This window comes from Magnolia sinica, chromosome 13 (assembly GCF_029962835.1).
Source record: "Magnolia sinica isolate HGM2019 chromosome 13, MsV1, whole genome shotgun sequence".
Lineage (NCBI taxonomy): Eukaryota > Viridiplantae > Streptophyta > Magnoliopsida > Magnoliales > Magnoliaceae > Magnolia > Magnolia sinica.
Genome location: NC_080585.1, coordinates 68,876,022 through 68,894,752, shown reverse-complemented (window position 1 = coordinate 68,894,752; position 18,731 = coordinate 68,876,022). Strand labels below are relative to the sequence as shown.

The following is an 18,731-nucleotide window of genomic DNA, read 5'->3' as shown; positions in this document are numbered from 1 at the left end:
TTCTAGTTTTACTATGTTTTATTATTATTGTTATTATTATTATTATTATTACCATTATCATAATCATTATTATTATTGTTGTTGTTGATGCAGTTTTTTGGTGGACTCTTCTTAGACCCTTGGATGCCTGCACACAAAACAAAGCACGGGAGACCCTGGCTAATGCAAGGGACCCTTCGATGCCAAAGTCAGGGATCTGGATCTTTGTAGAAATGATCTCTAAAGGAAAAGAGTCACCAACGTGCAAGAGTTTTTGGGTTATGTTTCAATGTGTGCACCTTTCACCGTTTAGAGGCTTCCCCATTTATACGAGAGGGAAGATCACACGGTCGAAAGATCTTATTTGTTAGAGGGAAGATCACACCATTGGAGATCCTTTCTGTTAGAGGTTTCCTCCTATATTGGAGATTTTCTCGAGATCATAGGTGTTCGAGATCTTCGGGATTCCGATCCTGTCTCCCGAAATCTTAGGAGAGATCTTCGGGCCATCCATTTTGGATAAGACCAAATGTTAGTCAGAAACCGATAGACCCGCCCGACCCGTAGGCAAGATCAGATGATAGAGGTTATTGATGCCTCAGAGGCAGGTAGTACTGAGCTATCAATAGGTTGGTATCATCCCAATGTTGATTCTGATCAAACCAGCTTATAATGTCCTTGTGATCGTTGATTCCGGTAGCTCTTAACTTCCTTTGTCGAGCTTAACAACTCTTGTTAAGCTATTGTTCGGGGAAGTTCGTTAGAGGTCGTGCCGACCTATGGGCATGCCGACCTATGGTCATGCCGACCTACATTATGGTCTGCCCTTCTCCGTCAGTAGTTATCTTCCGAGTAGCTTGGCCCATTGGTCTGTGCTGGTTGTTGGTTCAACCTCTTTTCATGGGTCACTTTATTTTTTCCCTAACAGTAAGCCTCCCTACCTTTGAGTCGGCTGTACAGACTCGGAAAGTAGGTTGGAAGTTACTAGGTCGGATTGTTCCGCCATAAATGCCGAGTATGGTGGCTAGCACGGGAGTTGAGGTGTGTCAGTAATCATGTACAGTGTAGTCGAGGTGGCGTATCATGGCTCGAGGCCATGTGACTTTTCAGGCTCTCGTTTCGATGCTTAATCTGATGGGGACAAGGTATCCCGTATCGGTATCGGTTGGTGTAACGGTGCCCTTCGATACGGATACGGATATGGATACAGGGGTGTAACGGCGATACGGGGGCGTAACAGACCGTAATGGTGCAATTTTTATTTTTATTTTTGCCAAAAAAATATGGATTAAATCCAGAATATTCTAAGCATTTCAAATATGCATTCATTTATAAATTGGAACATGTTTATGGTGGTGTAACGATCTACTTTTTGGTGAGAAGTTGTATCAGACTGTCTGATGAATTTATGAACCAAATAACCTGAATTTGACTACAAAATTCATATATTTAATTTTCTAAAAATATAATTTATATACTTAACAATTTAATATTATTTCTCCCAATAGTTCTTTAAAAAAATGAAATTAAATTCAGGTAGATGGTGTTACCAATTTGGGCTGACTTAGAGGACCAATCCATGCCCTAAATCAGCCTCAAATTCATGCAATTTATTGGCATTATCCCACTTATGAATTGGTGGACATTTATTGGATAGTGAATCATGAAAAAAATCAAAAGGCCCTATTTTAAAAAATAAGCGTCCGCAAATTAACAATTAAAACTATTCAAACAATTTGATTTTGGCATTGTGAGTTAGCAACTACAGTTCATAATTTAATTGGTAAATTTTAAGTTAATACATGTCTCGTGTACAATTTTTTAAGGGCCCGAATTAGGCGGGACTTGAATTGTGAAGTGTAGCACACGAGCGTCAAAGTTTTTTGGGCCCCACCGTGATGAATGTGTTATATCCACACCGTCCATCCATTTTGCCAAATAATTTTAGGGCATGAGCCTAAAAATGAGGCAGATCCAAAGCTCAGGTGGACCGCACCATAAGAAACAACAATAATTAAACGTCCACCATTAAAAATTTATTGGGGGCTACAAAAGTTTTAGATCATGCTGACATGTGTGTTTTCACGTCAGCCACGTCAGTGTGACCCAGTTAACAGGTTAGATGGAAAATAAACATTACAACGGACCGTGTAACAAAACAGTGCAAGTGCACTGTTCAGCGTGCACCGTAGAACACAAAAAAAATAAAATTTAAGTGCATGCCACGCAGTCCATTCCGTTTTCGATGTTGGAAATGAAAAAGAAGAGAGGGAAACCGAAAAGAAGAGAGAGAGAGAGAGAGAGAGAGAGAGAGAGAGAAGAAGAAGAAGAAGAAGAAGAAGAAAAGAAGAATCCGCAGCTGCGGCAACAGTTTGAGAAGAAGAAGAGGAAGGAGGAGGAGGAGAAGAAAAGAAAGAAAAAAAAGGTATGTTTTTTTTTTTTTTTTTTTTTTTTTTTTTTTTCTATTTTCTTTAGGCCCGTAATAGCCGCTACGGTTACAGAATTGGGGGGGTGCCCGTTTCGACCCCGTATCGCGTAACGGTGTCGGCCATTACTGTTACATATCGACCGATACGGCCGTATCGTAATGGATACGGGACACCCTGGATGGGGACATCATGCGCACACGCACACCCCCCTACACACGTACGCAAGGTGGAAGGCCCCACCATCGATCTGGATCGACGACGACGTTCAGGGAGGGCCTCCTAGTTAGAGGACTGCATTTTGGTTCTTTGGAGTGGACACGATCGTCATGTGAATCCCACCATGGGTTCTCATGATCGTGCCCCACTATTCCAAACGATCTAGTACTTTGAGTTTTGGTTATTATTGTTACTAGGAACATCATGGACGGTTTAGATTACTTTGATTAGTTGTTATTTGTGGTTACTTCGTCTTTAAGTAGTAGGTTAAACACATGGCGCGAGTTTTGGGGTATAGGATTTTATTATAAATAGGCACCCCTTGTAGTCTTTTTTCTCATTGAAGATGATTAATAAAATTCTACGTTTTCCTACTTCTCTAATTTTTTGAGTTGTGGAAACTTAATTGGGTGCGAGACCCTCACTTCTTCGAAGGGCTAACTACTGTGGTATGAAGCCACACCCATCCTGAATCGCCCCCATCTCCTACCCTCCATATTCCTTATCTCCTACAGCCACCCCCTCATCAAATCCACCCACGTTTGCGGTTAATTTTTCCCTTACAACAGATTTTCAGAATCTGGCCCTGTAGGAGGGCTGAAATTTCGACGAAGTATCGTGTTCAAACCGATCATCTGTTTGGCGTGAAATTTGGAGGAAAGGTGGCCCATCCTTGGCCGACCAGGCCCTAGCTGGCCGATTCCAGATTTGTAGGCCCTACACAAGTGCGGACGACCATCCACGCACGTGCGTCGGGCCGGTTTGTTGTCCACACGTGCGGGTTGATCACAGGTTCCCTCTCGTCTCTATTTCACTCCTCTTTCGCCTTGTTTCCATAATCTTAACCTTGTATTATCTCAAATCCCCAAGTTCTATTCCACTTTTAAAATCCTAGGTTTTCCCAAATTGAAACGTGAGAATCCCTTAGATTGAGAAATAATCCTTTGCATGTGTGGATGAATCTACTATCCTTTGAGCATTGTTTGGTCTATAATTTTAATTGATCCAGCCCTAGCATGTGTAGGCCTGGACCTACATAGATTCCCCTTGATTGAGTGCTTGACCTTATGTGGGATGTGGAATTTTGCGTGATTGTTTCTGAACTAGTATGATCTAAAGCCTAGAATCTCACATATCATGTTTAAATTTTCATGTCCCGCATCATAATCATTGAATGATATCGTGCCACCTGTCGAGACAGGGTAGTCGAAGGGGTGTTGTATGGGGTTCGCATTAATGGGGGCGTTTAATCACCGCCACGTGGCTCCCCTATATAAGAACCCTAATGCCTTCAAAGATCCATTTGCATCTTGCCCCCCTCTTAGTTGTCTTCCTTAGCTTGCAGAGACGATTCCCGATGACTAGACCGCGTGACATTGCCAGTGGCCGGGCAACGTCCTTTCTCCGGTGCGCTCTGCTCTTTGACTCACCTCCTCCCATTCTTCTTTTTTCCTCCTTATCACCATTTCCCAATACTTTTCGAACCAACTCCTATGTCGGAGAGTTTGTGGGAGGGCGTTTCCGGTGGTGGTAGTGGGGCAAGTACCCTTTTCCCCGTGTCGAACCCACCATCGCTGCTGGTGATGATGAACAATGCTGATTTTCGGGCGTCGCAGTCGTTGAGAGTGCTGGAGAAGTCCCCGACAAAGCGGCCAATTAGGGCAGAGCACAATTCGCCTGTCGGAGGGAAGTCAGACAATCCCTCCGATGAGGAATGGACGAAGGGTCTTGTAAGGTCGACCCTCACGAAGGCCAACCTAGTTCGGATTAGGTCAGGATACCATATTCTGAAGTCGGTGGTCCTCCAGAGGGAGTAGTTGCCATTTTCTAGGTCGCCCTTCAGTGCGGCCTGAGGCTCCCTTTGCAGAGCATGGTAATGCAGGTGCTTGCTTGTCTAGATTTGGCCCTGGGGTAGCTGATCCCCAATGCATGGAGGGCATAAATCGGCTGCTTCGTCCTTTTGTTCGAGCTTGGACAGCCCGAATTTATCGTCGATGAATTCCTCCATATGTACCAGCTGAAGCCTAATCCTTTTCACGTAGGCTTGTACTATCTTTCTGCCGGGAGGGGGGCCGGAGGGAGCGTTATCACAGACGTCTCGACCTCCAACAAGAACTAGAAAGACAAATGGTTATGGGCCTCTGGCGGTTGGGAAGTAGCGGGTTTGACCTTTCACCGCAGTCTGGTTCCCACCGCATTCACTACTTCAGGTCGGCTTTCTTCGGACTTAGTTCTTTTTGTCATTTAACAATTGGTCGGCTTCAAGTGTTCTTACCTGTTTGCGTATATCTCTTCTTTTGTTGCAGTTATCCCCAAGTATCCCCCCCATACCGGATGCTGGATCCCTTGCTCGAGTTCAAGGAGCAAGATCGCTAGGGGAGGAAGACAGGTCTTGGAGAGTACTTGTTCAACCAGAGCTTCTGCTTAAGTCGGGTCTCGATACCACGCTTACTAGTAAGAGCTTTGGCCAACCTGTAGGACTTAGAAGAATTTCGTTGAATTTTGTAATTGAATCCCCTTCTGCTCTGATGTATAAATGCCTAAAGCTTGTCCCTTGCTGAAGTCCGTCTCTAAGCGCAAGGCACCTTCTCTCGAGGAAACCTTGATGGAGAAGAAGACAAAGAAGAAAAAGACAACCTCTAAGAGCAAGGGGAGGGTCGGTCCTTCATCTCCCACTATCGTGGAGATTGAAGATGAGGTGGCGGTTGCAGAGCCTGCCCCTGTTGCTGTTGAAGCGACGGTCGAGGAAACTGCTCGTGAGGAGGTTCCCCTTGCAGAGATCTGGGGAGCCGTCTAGCCTTCAACTGAGGCTCGGTCTGCAGAGTCTAGTGACACCAGCAGGCCTTCTGCTGGACCTTTCGAGGCTCGAGAGGAGGGAGAATGCCCTTCCAGGACAGTTCGTGGAGAAATAGAAGAGCTTCTACCTTGGGCTGAATGGAATATTCCTAAAAGGGAATTCTTCCATGCGCTGGACTGCACCCCAGACGCAATCGTTGCGTCTGTGACGAAAAGTTTTCTTGGAGTAAGTGAATTCTCTAAGTATTGATTGTTTTTCCTTATTTTCATTTGGCTCTAATGTCCTCTCTTATTCCTTTGGCAGTTCTCCCCTTGCATGCTGAAGGTGCATCGTGACATCGTGCGCTTGCGGAAGGAGGCGTGGGAGAGCGAACAAAGGTCTTTGTAGAGGGGAGCTGAAGCCGAACGGTTCCGTGTCGCTGTCGAGGAATCTCAGGCCGCGGCTGTTGCGGCTGACCAAACTCGTTTAACTACGAAAGCTCGTGCTTCGGACCTTGCGGCTGAACTAGAGGCGACGAAGAAGCTTCTCGCCGAGGCTTCTGATAGGTTGGCTCGATGGGAGGCTGACAATGGGGAACTGAAGGTGAAGCTCAAGGAGGCTGAGGTAGAGGCTTAGGTGGCTATCTCTTCGGCTCGAGAGGCCGCTGTCAAGGAGTACAAATCTTCTGAAGAGTATACGGAAGATGGAGATACCTTGTACTGGATGGCCTTCACGAAGTGCATCGAAGAAGTGAAGGAGGCCTTTCCAGAATTAGACCTCTCTGGCTTCGAGGATGCTGACTCTGAATTCGAAGCCTTCGCCAAAGACGCGCTTTCCGAGCAGCCCCCCGAGGCTTGAAGACCAGCCCTCCTTGTAATTTTGTGAATCTTTAATGTAATGTGCTCCTAGGAGCTTTCATCAATACAATTCGCTTTTGGCAAAATGCTTGTGTGCGAATTTCTCTAAGTTGGTAGATCAGACTAAGTAGATAGATCTGATCCAGTGGACAGATCGAATCCAGTAGATAGGTCGGATCTAGTAGATAGGTTGGACTTTGGGAAGAGGGTTGTTTAATCGACCGCCTTAGTCGTAATAACCGTAAGGGGTTTAGCTCATTCTCCTAGAATCCGACTAGTTGATGAAGGCCTTTTCTCCCTTATAAAGAGAACCCTTAGTCACTTCCTACTTTTTATGCATGCGAATGCTAGTAGTATAGAATCTGACCTCCCCTTGGGGGACCGACGCGTTAGTAGGGGCCTTTTTTTTTTTTTTTCAAGTCGCCTTGGAAGGCCCTCTGTAGATCCTTTCGTCGATCAGCCGTTTATAGGCACGGGAGTGAGGAAAAGGCTGGAGAACTTTATTGTACTAACCAAAACGCGATCAATGCACAATAAACTATGTAATCAATGTGAATTGGTTTCTCATGGATGGTAGATCTTGAGATGCTCGGCGTTCCAGGGGTGAGGTAGGAGCTGACTATCCAGATCTTCAAGATGGTACGATCTAGGTCGGCTTGTACTTGTCAACACGTAAGGTCCTTCCCAGTTAGGGCCCAGAGTTCCCGAGCTAAGTTCTTGAGTGTTTTGGAGGGTTCTTCGAAGGACTAAGTCCCTAGCTCGAAATCTCCTAACATTTACCCTGGCATTGTAGAAACGTGTTACTTGTTGTTAGCGAATTGCAGTCCGGGTCCGAGCCTGTTCTCTTCTTTCCTCGAGAAGATCGATATCTAGAGCCAATAGCTTGGAGTTTTGCTGTTCATCGAAGGACTCGGTTTGAGCAGTTGGTAGCCCGATTTCCACCGGAGTAACGGCTTCCGCTTCGTAGGCTAAGAGAAAATGGAGTTTCCCCAGTGGTTGTCCGGGTTATAGTTCGGTATGCCCAAAGAACATTGGGGAGTTCTTTGGTCCATGCTCCCTTGGCCTTCTCGAGCTTGGTCCGGAGATGGTGTTTGATGATCTTGTTGACCGCTTCGACCTGCCCATTGGCCTGTGGATGTTGTGGTGAGGAGTAACATTCCAGATTCCCAGGTTTTCACACATTCCTCGGAATTCCTTGTTGTCGAACTGCTTTCCGTTATCAGAGACGATCGTGCGAGGAATACCAAATCTGCATACAATGTTTTTCCAAACAAAGTTTGTTATCTTCTGCTCGATAATTTTCACTAGAGGCTCGACTTCGACCCATTTTGTAAAGTAGTCGACTGCTACCAAAACAAACTTGGTCTGGCCTTTATCGGTTGGGAGGGGGGCCGATGATGTCAATGCTCCATTGGGCGAATGGCCATGGCCTGACCATAGGAGTCAGTTCTTTGGGAGGTTATCGAGGTATATTTACAAAGCGCTGGTATTTATCGCATTTCTGGGTGTACTGCCGAGCATCAGCCTGAATGGTCGGCCAATAGTACCCCTGCCGAATGACCTTATGGGATAAGGCTCGACCCCTGGAGTGATTTCCACAAATACCTTCATGGGTTTCCTTTAGAACGTATTCTGCTTCCTCTGGTGGGAGGCATCTGCGATAAGGGAGGCAGAATCCTTTCTTGTATAAGATATTATTGACCATCGTGTAACGTGCTGCCTTGGTTTACAGCTTGCGTGCTTCCGTTCAATCTTCAAGTAGCTTGTCTTCCTTGAGGAAATTGATGATTGGATCCATCCAAGTTGGTTCCGAGCTCACTAGAAGAGCTATGACAAGGTCAGATTCGTTAATGCTTGGTTTGGTGAGGAATTCGCTTGGAACTGATCTTGGGGTATTATCTTCATCCGTGATAGCCAATTTTGCTAACATATCAGCCTCAGAGTTTTTTGCTCGAGGGATCAGGGCTATGTTGCACTTCTGGAATTTATCAATCAATTCTTTAGCTTTTCGTAGATATGCTTTCATGCGTTCCTTCTTGGCTTGGTATTCCTCAGCTATTTGATTGACGACCAACTGAGAATCGCTGAAAGCTTCAAGGTGTTGGGCTCCCACGGTGGCTACCAACCTAAGTCTGACGAGCAAGGCTTCGCATTCCGCTACATTGTTGCAGGCTTGGAATCCTGGCCTGGAGTCTCCAGGACTATCCCGGCCCCACTTGCTTTAGAGTTGGATGAGCCATCAACATCTAGTGTCCATTTGAGGAGGTTGAGGTCAACCTAGTGACCGAATGATTGTTCGGGCGGAATGCTTGAGACAACTTCTAGCCTGGGTTGAACGTTCAGGTCGACTTGAGTGGTCGGATTGGGAATTTGATTGGGTGGTAGGGTAAGTTCGACGATAAAGTCGGCCACCGCTTGACCCTTTATAGTTGTTTTGGGTCGATATTTGATGTCAAATTCGCTTAGTTCGATTGACCATTTGGTTAGCCTTCCCGAAGGTTTGGGCTTCTAGAGCACTTGGCGAAGAGGTTGACCTGTCAGGACGATGATGGTGTGGGCCTGGAAGTATGATCGCAATTGTCGAGAGGAAATGACCAGGGCCAACGCGAATTTTTCTAAGTCTGGATATCTTGTTTCGGCTGAGACCAAGGCCTTGCTCATGTAGTATACTGGAAGTTGCTTTCCTTCATGCTCCCTGATCAAGGTCGAGTTGATTGCTGCATCTGAGACTGCCAGATACAGCAACATCGATTCTCCTTGTTCGGGTTTGAAGAGCAATGGTGGTGATCTCAGGTACTACTTGAGTTCTTGAAAGGCCGTTTCGCATTCTTTTGTCCAGTTTACAACCTGCTTCCCTTTCAACTGTTTGAAGAAGGGGAGGCATTTATCTTTAGCTTAGGATACGAAGCGATTGAGAGTGGTGATCCTTCCTGTAAGGCGTTGGATATCTTTGGTTGTTCTTGGCGAATCCATGTCGAGTAGGGCTTTGATCTTTTCAGGGTTCGCCTCGATTCCTCATTGACTGACCAAGAAACCGAAGAACTTTCCTGAGCTAACCTTGAAGGTGCATTTATTTGGGTTCAGCTTCATTTGATACTCACGAAGAATGAGGAACATTTCCTCGAGATTGGAGATATGATCCGTAGCTTTGATGCTTTTGATGAGCATATCATCCATGTAGACTTCAGATCAGGCGAACATCTTGTTAACAAGCCGTTGGTAAGTGGCTCTAGCATTTTTCAACCCAAATGGCATAACTCTATAACAATAAAAGCCTTTGTCGGTGCAAATGTTGTTTTTGACTTATCCTATGGATGCATTACAATCTAATTATAGCCGGAATAGGCGTCCATAAAAATTAGTAGCTCGCGCCCTGCAATACTATTAACAACCTGATCAATTCGGGGAAGGGGAAAACTATCTTTGGGACAAGCTTTGTTCAGGTCGGTGTAGTTGACATAGACCCGCCATTTTCCATTGGACTTTTTAACCAACACGATGTTGGCTATCCAGTCCGGATAGTAAATCTCTTCGATGAATCCAGCCCCATGGAGCTTGTTGACCTCCTCTCCGATCACTGCGTATCGCTCGAGACCGAGCGCTCTCCGTTTCTGTCGAATTGGTCGGTGATCGGGGTCGATGTTCAGCCGATGTACAATGACTTTCGGGTCGATGCCCGACATTTCTTCATGGGACCATGCGAAGACGTCAACATACCGTTGAAGGAGGTTATAACTTTGTCTCGTAGCAGAGATGTCAGGATGACTCAATTTGGACCGTTTTAGACGGATCAGAATCGTCGAGTGGAATGGGAACGAGGTCCTCCATGGGACAACCTCTTTCTCCAGAATCTTCTCGGGGGTCTAGAGATGCGATGGTCATCGTTTGATGCGAAGCCCTTAGTGCCATCGTGTAGCATTGTCGAGCTTCATGTTGATCTCCTTTGACCAATCCAATGCCCTGGTCGGTCGGGAATTTTATTACGAAGTGATAGGTCGAGACCACAACTCGTAGGGCGTTGAGGGATGGTCGACCGAGAATCGCATTGTAGACAGATGAACAATCCACCACTAGAAAGTCGATCATTGTGGTTACCTGGTTCTATCTGTCTTCGGCAGTAAGCGGGAGTTGTATTGACCCTTCAGGTATTACTCTGCCACCTGAGAAACTGAGCAGAGGAGTTTTGACGGGTCTAAGTCCAGACTGACCAACCCCCATCTTGTCGAATGCCTGTGGGAAGAGGATGTTAGCTGATGATCCCGTATCCACGAGGATTCGGATTACCTTGCAATTGGCTATGGTCATTATAACCATAAGCGCGTCGTCGTGCGGATGGTGGACTCCTCGGGCGTCGTCTTCAGTGAAGGTCAGGCTGTAGGTTTCTACCTTATGTTTTTTCGAAGGTCTGCTGGTAGTGAGGATTTCTCGTTCTGAGTTGGAGTGACAGATGCTCCTTGTGTGGGCTCTTTGAGCTTGGTTCGAATCTCCTTCACTGCCATGACCTCCGAAGATGGTGCAAATCTCTCCAGTTGGCTCATTGTTGATGGGATATTCATCTTTTAAGGCAGCCCGATCTTCTCGATATCTGACATACTCCCCAAGGTGCCCGCTACGAATGAGTGCTTCGATCTCTTGCTTAATGTCGAAATAGTCGCTCGTTGAATGACCGTGATCCCGATGAAAGAGACAATATTTATTTTTACTTCTTTTATTAGGATTGGATTTCAATTTGCTCGGCCACTTGAGGATACGTTTATCCTGAATCTCCATGAAGACTTATTTGGGCGTTTTATTAAGAGTATATGTCTTGAATTTGCTGTCAGGCCACTTGCTCGGACGCTAGTTATCTTGTGATCGGTTGTCCTCTCTTTTCTTGCTCCCGCTGGCCGAACTAGGTTCTACTTTTGGTTTCTCTTCTTTGCCCGCCAATCCTTTGCTCTGGTTGGCCTTCCGTAGGGTGGAGGCTTCCTCGACATTGGAGTATTTTTGCGACCTGTTCAGTAGGTTGCCCATCGTTGTTGGTGGGTTCTTGCCTAGCAAGAAGAGAAACTTAGGATCCCTTAATCCTCCCATTATCGCAGTCAGAGCGAGTTCCTCAGAGTGTTTCCGCACTTGCATTGCTTCAAGGTTGAAGCGCTTGATGTAGTCCTTCAGCAGTTCTCCTTTTTAGACAACGTGGAGAATGTGTGAAGCTGGTTTAAATCTTGCCTTTCTCCCGATGAAGTTCGTGACAAAAATCTGTCCGAGCTGAGAGAACGAATTGATGGAGTTCGACTTCAATTGCTTGAACCACAGTCGGGTGGCTCCGGTTAGGGTTAGAGAGAATGCTTGGCACATTACCGCAGATGATGTGTTGTGGAGCTCCAGCCAGACCATAAAGGACTCCAGATGTTCAGATGGGTTGGTAGCCCCCGAGAAGGGGGTGATTTGCGGCATTTGGAACCTATCCGGCAGTTGGGCCTGCATAATGTCATAGGTGAATGGAGGCTCGGTTTCCTCCATTATCGCTTCCATCGGAGTCGGGGCATTTGTGCGGTAGGCCTGTCACATGTCTCCTATTTGTCCTTGCAAGTCCTTGAGCTCGGCTTCTCATGGTTCACCACTTTCGGCAGTAGTTTCGACCGGAGCTTTGCCGTGCTTCTTTCGATCTAGCTCATGGCGTAGGTTGGAAGCGGAGCCACAGTCCCAGAAACGTGAGAAGGGGCCGGTCTGGTCGACCCAAGCTGCCGACTCCTCCGAGAGGCGGCGAGCATATGGAAAGGCGCAGGAGAGTTGTGGCCCATTTGCTCGTCCTTGTGGGCAGTCCTCTGTACCAGTTGAGGTCTCTGTACTTTCTAGCCTAGTTGTTCCAACAATTGCCTCATGGAGTTCATGTTATTATTCAACATTTTGACCTGGTGCTCAATGGAGTTCAACTGTCCTCTGTTGTGAGATCGCTAGGCTTGCCTCGTGGGATCGGAGTCAGCTTGTCGTTGGGAGGTGGAGCCCCGGTGATTGTTGGGTTGCTCCGGTGGCGTAAGGTCTGGTGTAACAGGGGAAACTCGGGTTTTCTTCTTCTCTCTAGCCTTCACGGTTTATCTGGTGAAGCAGGAACGACTTTACTGTCACGTTCTCACTAACGACGCTAAACTGTTGATGCAATTTTCCTGTAGACCCTTCTTAGATCCTTGGTTGCCTGCACACAAAACAAAGCACGGGAGACCCTGGCTAATGCAGAGGACGCTCCGATGCCAAAGTCAGGGATCTGGGTCTTTGTAGAAATTATCTTTCGAGGAAAGGAGTCACCAACGTACAAGAGTTTTTGAGTTATGTTTCAATGTGTGTACCTTTCACTGTTTAGAGGCTTCCCCATTTATACGAGAGGGAAGATCACATGGTCAGAAGACCATGTTTGTTAGAGGGAAGATCACACTGTTGGAGATCCTTTCTGTTAGAGGTTTCCTCCTATATCGGAGAACTTCCCGAGATCGTAGGCGTCCGAGATCTCCGGGATTCTGATCTTGTCTCCCGAGATCTTAGGAGAGATCTTCGGGCCGTCCATTTTGGATAAGACCAAATGTTAGTTGGAAACCGATAGGTCCACTCGACCTTTACGCAAGATTAGTTGATAGAGGCTGATGATGCCTCGGAGGCAGGTAGTATTGAGCTATTAGTAGGTCGGTATCATCCCAATGTTGATACTTATCAAACCTTATCAAACCAGCTTGTAATGTCCTTGTGATCGTTGATTCTGGTAGCTCTTAACTTCCTTTGTCGAGCTTAACAGCTCTTGTTAAACTGTTGTTCGAGGAAGTTCATTAGAGGTCGTGTCGACCTATGGGCGTGCCGACCTACATTATGGTCGGCCCTTCTCCTCTAGTAGTTATCTTTCGAGTAGCTTGGCCCATTGGTCCATGCTGATTGTTGGTTTGACCTCTTTTCATGGGTCACTCTATTTTTCGCTAACAATTATTATTATTATTGTTATTGTTATTGTTATTGCTAAGGGAAGCTGTTCATGCAAAACAAATAACCGAAATGGGACCAAACACATCATAGAGGCAAAATGTTCGTGAAACAAATGATGGATTCAGTATCCTTAACAAGTATCACTGGAGCTCTCATGGTCGTGTACTTACATGCATTGTTTGGTGTATCCCCGATATTATCAATAATATGCTTGATACTATCCGTATCTCCAACTCAGCGATACCAATAACACTAGTAGTATCAGAAGTTCTAGGTATATACATCACAATGTATCGCCAATGTATCGCCAATATTTTTGATAGTGTAAATTCCAGGTGTCAATTGTCCGCGAAAGTATCGATATCACCAATACATCACCCATATTTTTGACTGTGTAAATTCCAAGTGTTGCTTGTATCGCCAATGTATTGGCGATATTTTGATGTTATTGCCTGTGTCGCCAATGTATCGATATCACTAAAAATCTGTTTATTAAAAAATTTCCATTTCAATTTTTTTTTTACACGAGTTGCATGGTTATATTTTATGAGTGCATGGTTGTATGACGAAGTGCATGTTTATATTTGTGTATATGTATCCATTCATGGATGGATGGATGGATTCATGGATGGATGTCTCTCTCCACACACACACACACACACACACACACCTGTGTTTTGTGTGTATGTGTGCATGCATGCATGGATGGATGGATGGATCATGCATGTGTGTATGCATGCATGGATGGATGGGTGGAAGGGTTTCTACAGTAGCTTGATCTCATTTTTTCATCATACTCCACAACAAAACCCCTAACCATGCCGCAATCTCTGTCCTAAGTGTCCGATTTTGTAATGCTAATATCTCGCATTTCCAGATTAGCGCCGAAGCTGAGGTGTTTGGGATCTATGATGCCGTTGCACAACACGATTGCTTCCTCTCACTTGAAATCAAACCTGTCTGTGTAGTCTCAAAGCTAGGGTTGGATTCCCGAAGTATAGCAGTCTTATTTAGAAAAAGAGCATGAAAACACCCACATTAGAGATGCTTGGAACCTCATTGTTCCGTTTGAGAGCTACAACAACATCTACAACAACAACGCTTATGAGAAGCTCTTGAAAAATCAATCTGTCTTTGGCACCTCCTATTCTAACGGTCATGTAGCGAAGCAAAACCACAGTTGGTGATGAAGAAATCGAATGTGACGAAGGTTTGGCGAGAGAAGCAACAAAGCAAAGACGATTAATCGGAAGATGCAACCATACTCACTGAAGTAAAGGGGCAAGAAGTACTATTGGAGTCTGTACTAGATGCAAATTTCATGGAGGAAAACCCAGAAGGATGGACATTAATTCGCAAGAAGACTTGAGGAAGACGAAGCCCTAGGCCGCATCCCATGTCACGGAGCTCCCTAAGTATTCGTAGTTGGATTTCCGGCCGGTTAGCTCCTAATAAACTTCGAAAGAGTTTTCGAGTGGGCCGAAAAAGTGATGGAGGTTGTTATCCTGCGAGCTCAAAACTCTTTCGAAAGCCATGGTTTTGCCTTCGTCTGGATGACTCGAGAGGACGGGGCAGAGAAGGCTGTAAAACTCCATGGTGAAAGATTCAGGGGTTTGCAATTGGGTGTTCAGAAAGCTCGATTTAGGCTAGGCATTGAGAACAAGGAAGCTTCAAGGCAAGGAGTAAATGGCCCAAACATTAAAAAACCACTAGCACATGGGAACGTATCTAGAGCTTTCTCTAAAAAAAGGCCAGCAGGGAAGCAGACAACCGTGTCTGGGGATAATTGATCTACAAAGACGCACTCAACGACAATCTCTGGCAGGGATGCAACTTCCAAATCCACAACCAGGAAAAAAGGGGAATCATCAAAACCCAAATTGGGCAAATGGATATGGAGAGGGGAATCGACCGAAGGTCTGGTAATTTCAATCCACCAAAAGGTGGTCGAAGATTTGCTAGAAGCACTGGATTTCAGTTTCGTACCATCCATCAAACTAGGGACAACAATTTCTGATCTCAAAGAATGGCCAACCCATAACTATAACTTAGAAGTTGGTGACATAGCGGTTAAAATCCTAAACAATGATCATGCCCTAGCCTCAGTTAGCTTGTAACCGCAAGCAGATAACTTCATGTCTTGTAACTTGTTTCAGGATGTCACATTTAGAAGTATTCAGAAGTGGGAGCTCTAGTTAGCGTTTGGGTTCGGATATGGAATCTGCCATTAGAACTCTAGATCAATGAAGTATTCCTGGAAATAGGGACCTCTTTTGGATCGAATGTGGTAATCGACCCAAAACCGGAGAGCTGCGATGAACTATTTTTCATTTAGATCCATGTTATGAAGAAGAAACTCAACCCGTGTCATGCCCCAAACTCGGTGAACGGGCTCACAAAATTCCCGAGCCCCAAACTCAACCCATGACAACCTTCGTAGTACCCCATTCTAGGCTCCTAGCTCTCATACACCAAGTTCCGATCATGGGATCCCACAAGGAGGATTTTCAGGGTGATTTATTTATTTATATTTTTTTAATTTTTAATTATTATTATTATTATTATTATTTTTATACCTGAGCATAACCATAAGTGTACCAAAACCAAAAACATCATCACATTTCCACTAATATCTGTTTAAGTACAGTGCTAGAAGGGAAATACATGATATAACAAAAGTCCAAAAAATCAGACATGTGCTCCTGCCTCAATTCTGTTGTGGTCTAGCATAAATTGCATGTAAACAAAGTGCATAAGCTTACTACGAAGCTTAGGGAGTGCGTGCGTGTGCGCGCAATGCATGTTCCAAGCATATAAATATCATAGTAAGAGAAAATGGAGGGCTAAACTGGCGACTCCATAAATGCTATTAGCCTTACCCAGGCTATGCGATGTAAGGGCTTACAAGGTCAAATATCATTTGCTAATGTTGCAATGCAACATATCCTCCACTAGTCCACATATCAGAATAGCTCTCAATTGGATCATCGTCGGCGTCTAGTATACTTCTGACACTAGGTGTCGCCCATCGCGTGCAAGACCAAGCGAGTGCAAAAGACCCCACTATCCGCCTTGTCAGTGGTACACAGAAAATTACCTGACTCGTCGATAGTGAACCCATTTCACGAGCTAATCAAACTCAACCTAGCATATAGCCCTTTGCACCTGGGTGGGTAAGGTCAAACCTCCTTCCAACCGACCTCGACATAATGGGAGACGCAGCCGACTAGTATCCAGCCATCATGTACTCATGAATCCACTCGGTCTAGATGTTGGAGCATCCTATTGGTACCATATTGTTTATGGACTTTCACCCAGGGATGCCTGTGACGCCTTGTAACCTCTATAGTTTCAGTTGTCCATAAAATCATCTACCAGCCACAACAAGGCTATGGGACCACCTCCCTAGTGTTGCTAGGGAGTTAGATGTAACGTGTCACACATAATGCACAATGCATGAATCACACTATCCAAGACATGAATCAAACATGTGCGTACTGTGCAAATCATGCTGGGCGACCCTATCTTGTACAAGTCCCCTAAGTATTTCTAGCCAAAAGGGCGTATGCTGTGATCAAGCGTCATTCATAATAAGCATACAAATGATACGTATGGGCAGATGAATGGGTATAGTATCCATTACACTAATCATATCATCAATATCGACCTATCAGGCTAAGTATACTAGCATGTTATCAAACATATCATGTGGTGTTTGGCGTTGAATAGCTTGAAATATAGAGTGGGACTCGATTAGTGGGCCCCTCTAGCAATGTAAGAGTCTATGTGGCGTGGCTCACTTGAGACTTAAATCGGCCCATCATATGATCCGTTTACTAGAATGATGCATTGGATAGATGTATGGTACGGATATATACATCAAGGTAGCTTTAGGAAGGCTTCAATGGTTAAAGGGTAGGCATTTAGTCACCATGATTTCCCTTAGTGTGGGCCACTAAGGGTCAAATTGGCCCGTTTTCAGTGTCATGTCCAAAAATCATCTAGTTAAAGGGACGTACGGTGGGGATTTACAACCCTAACTCGAGGGTGGGCCTCACGAGGTGGGCCTTGGATAGCGTGCCTAGGCATGCTACCATGTAGTGTGGTCCACTCATGTGCCACCTGTAGACTTTGGATCAAGCTGACATCTGTGCTTTACTCCCTCTAGGTATGTGCATACCTTTGCTGCAGAAAGGGGTAGCGCCCCTAGCCCTCTGTTCTTGTTGGTGTGGTCCAGCGAAGATCCTGATCAGGATGGTTTCGGGAGCCATGGCTTAAAATGGTCTGGCTAAGCAGATGAACGGTGTGGATTAAACTCATACATCAAGGTGGGTCGGTGGGTCCCACGAATGGGACCCAGTCCATGTCCCAAGGGGCTTCCGCCCACTCACGTCGCTAGGCAGTCAGGCCCAACATGTGATGCACTTCTTTTGTTTTGGGGCCCACGTTGGGATGATATACTCCGTTCACCTTGTCGGCTAGCTCGCCGTGGACCAAGGAGTCCAACCTTGGACAGGTTCCACTACATACACACATCTATGGTGTGGCCCACCCGAAATCTGGATTGGGCAGAGATCTGGGTCCAATGCCCAAAATGATATGGAGAAACGGGTGGACGGTGTGGATTTAACATATACATCTTGGTGGATCCCATGAGTGGGGCTACCTCTCCTGCCCAAGAGGGTTTCTGCCACCTCATGTTGCTGGCAGTAATGTCATGCATGTGAAACACCTTTTTATATATGTGTGTGTGTGTGTGTGTGTGTGTCTATATATATATATATATATATAGATAGATAGATAGATAGTATTTACAGCTATGCAAGGTCCATTTGCAAGATCCAATCCGTCCATTGTGTTGATAAATTTCCTTTTATATTTCAAAGAGGTTTGCCAAAAACTACCTCCAACCATTGCCCTATTATTTTAGAAACTGAAGAGGAAAAATGGGGCCCTCGTCCATTTAGATTTGAATTCTATTGTCTAGAAGTGGAGGGTTTCTCGGATCTAATTAAAGAATGGTGGTCCTCTTTCTCAATCATAGGTGGGCTGGTTTCACTCTCTTTCAAAAATTAAGAATGCTCGAAGGCAAAATTAACGTTTGGAAAAAAAAAAAGATGTACTGGGGGCGAAGGAATAGGAATTTTCCAAATTCTGAAAGAAATGCAAGCATTGAATATCAAAGAAGAGCGAGGGGACCTATCCAATGAAGAAAGAGCATGGCGGGAGATTCATAGAGCAAAATACAATGCGAAACTTAGGCCAAAATCAGATGGCGGCAGCAATCGAGAGCCCTATGGTTAAAAGTGGGGGACAAGAATACAATTTCTTTTCATGCTATGGCAAGTGCCGTGCTTGAGCTAATAGAATCAAGGGAGTCTTGGTGGGTGGTGTGAGGGTGGAAGGTAAGGAAAAGGTGTGCGCTTCAATCGTTGAGTTTTACAATGACGTCTTGTCCAAGGAAGATTAGAATCAACTCTCTTGGTAACCTTTATTTTGATGCTATCTTGGGGGAAGTGGCAGAAT

At 45.4% G+C, this 18,731-nt stretch overlaps 1 protein-coding gene across 2 annotated transcripts in view; it reads left to right on the top strand.

Annotated features, from left to right (window-relative positions):
- The window catches only part of LOC131223838 (transcription factor RF2b), a 60,127-nt gene that overhangs the window by 28,237 nt on the left and 13,159 nt on the right, over positions 1-18,731 (top strand). The gene's annotated exons all lie outside the window — the stretch shown is intronic.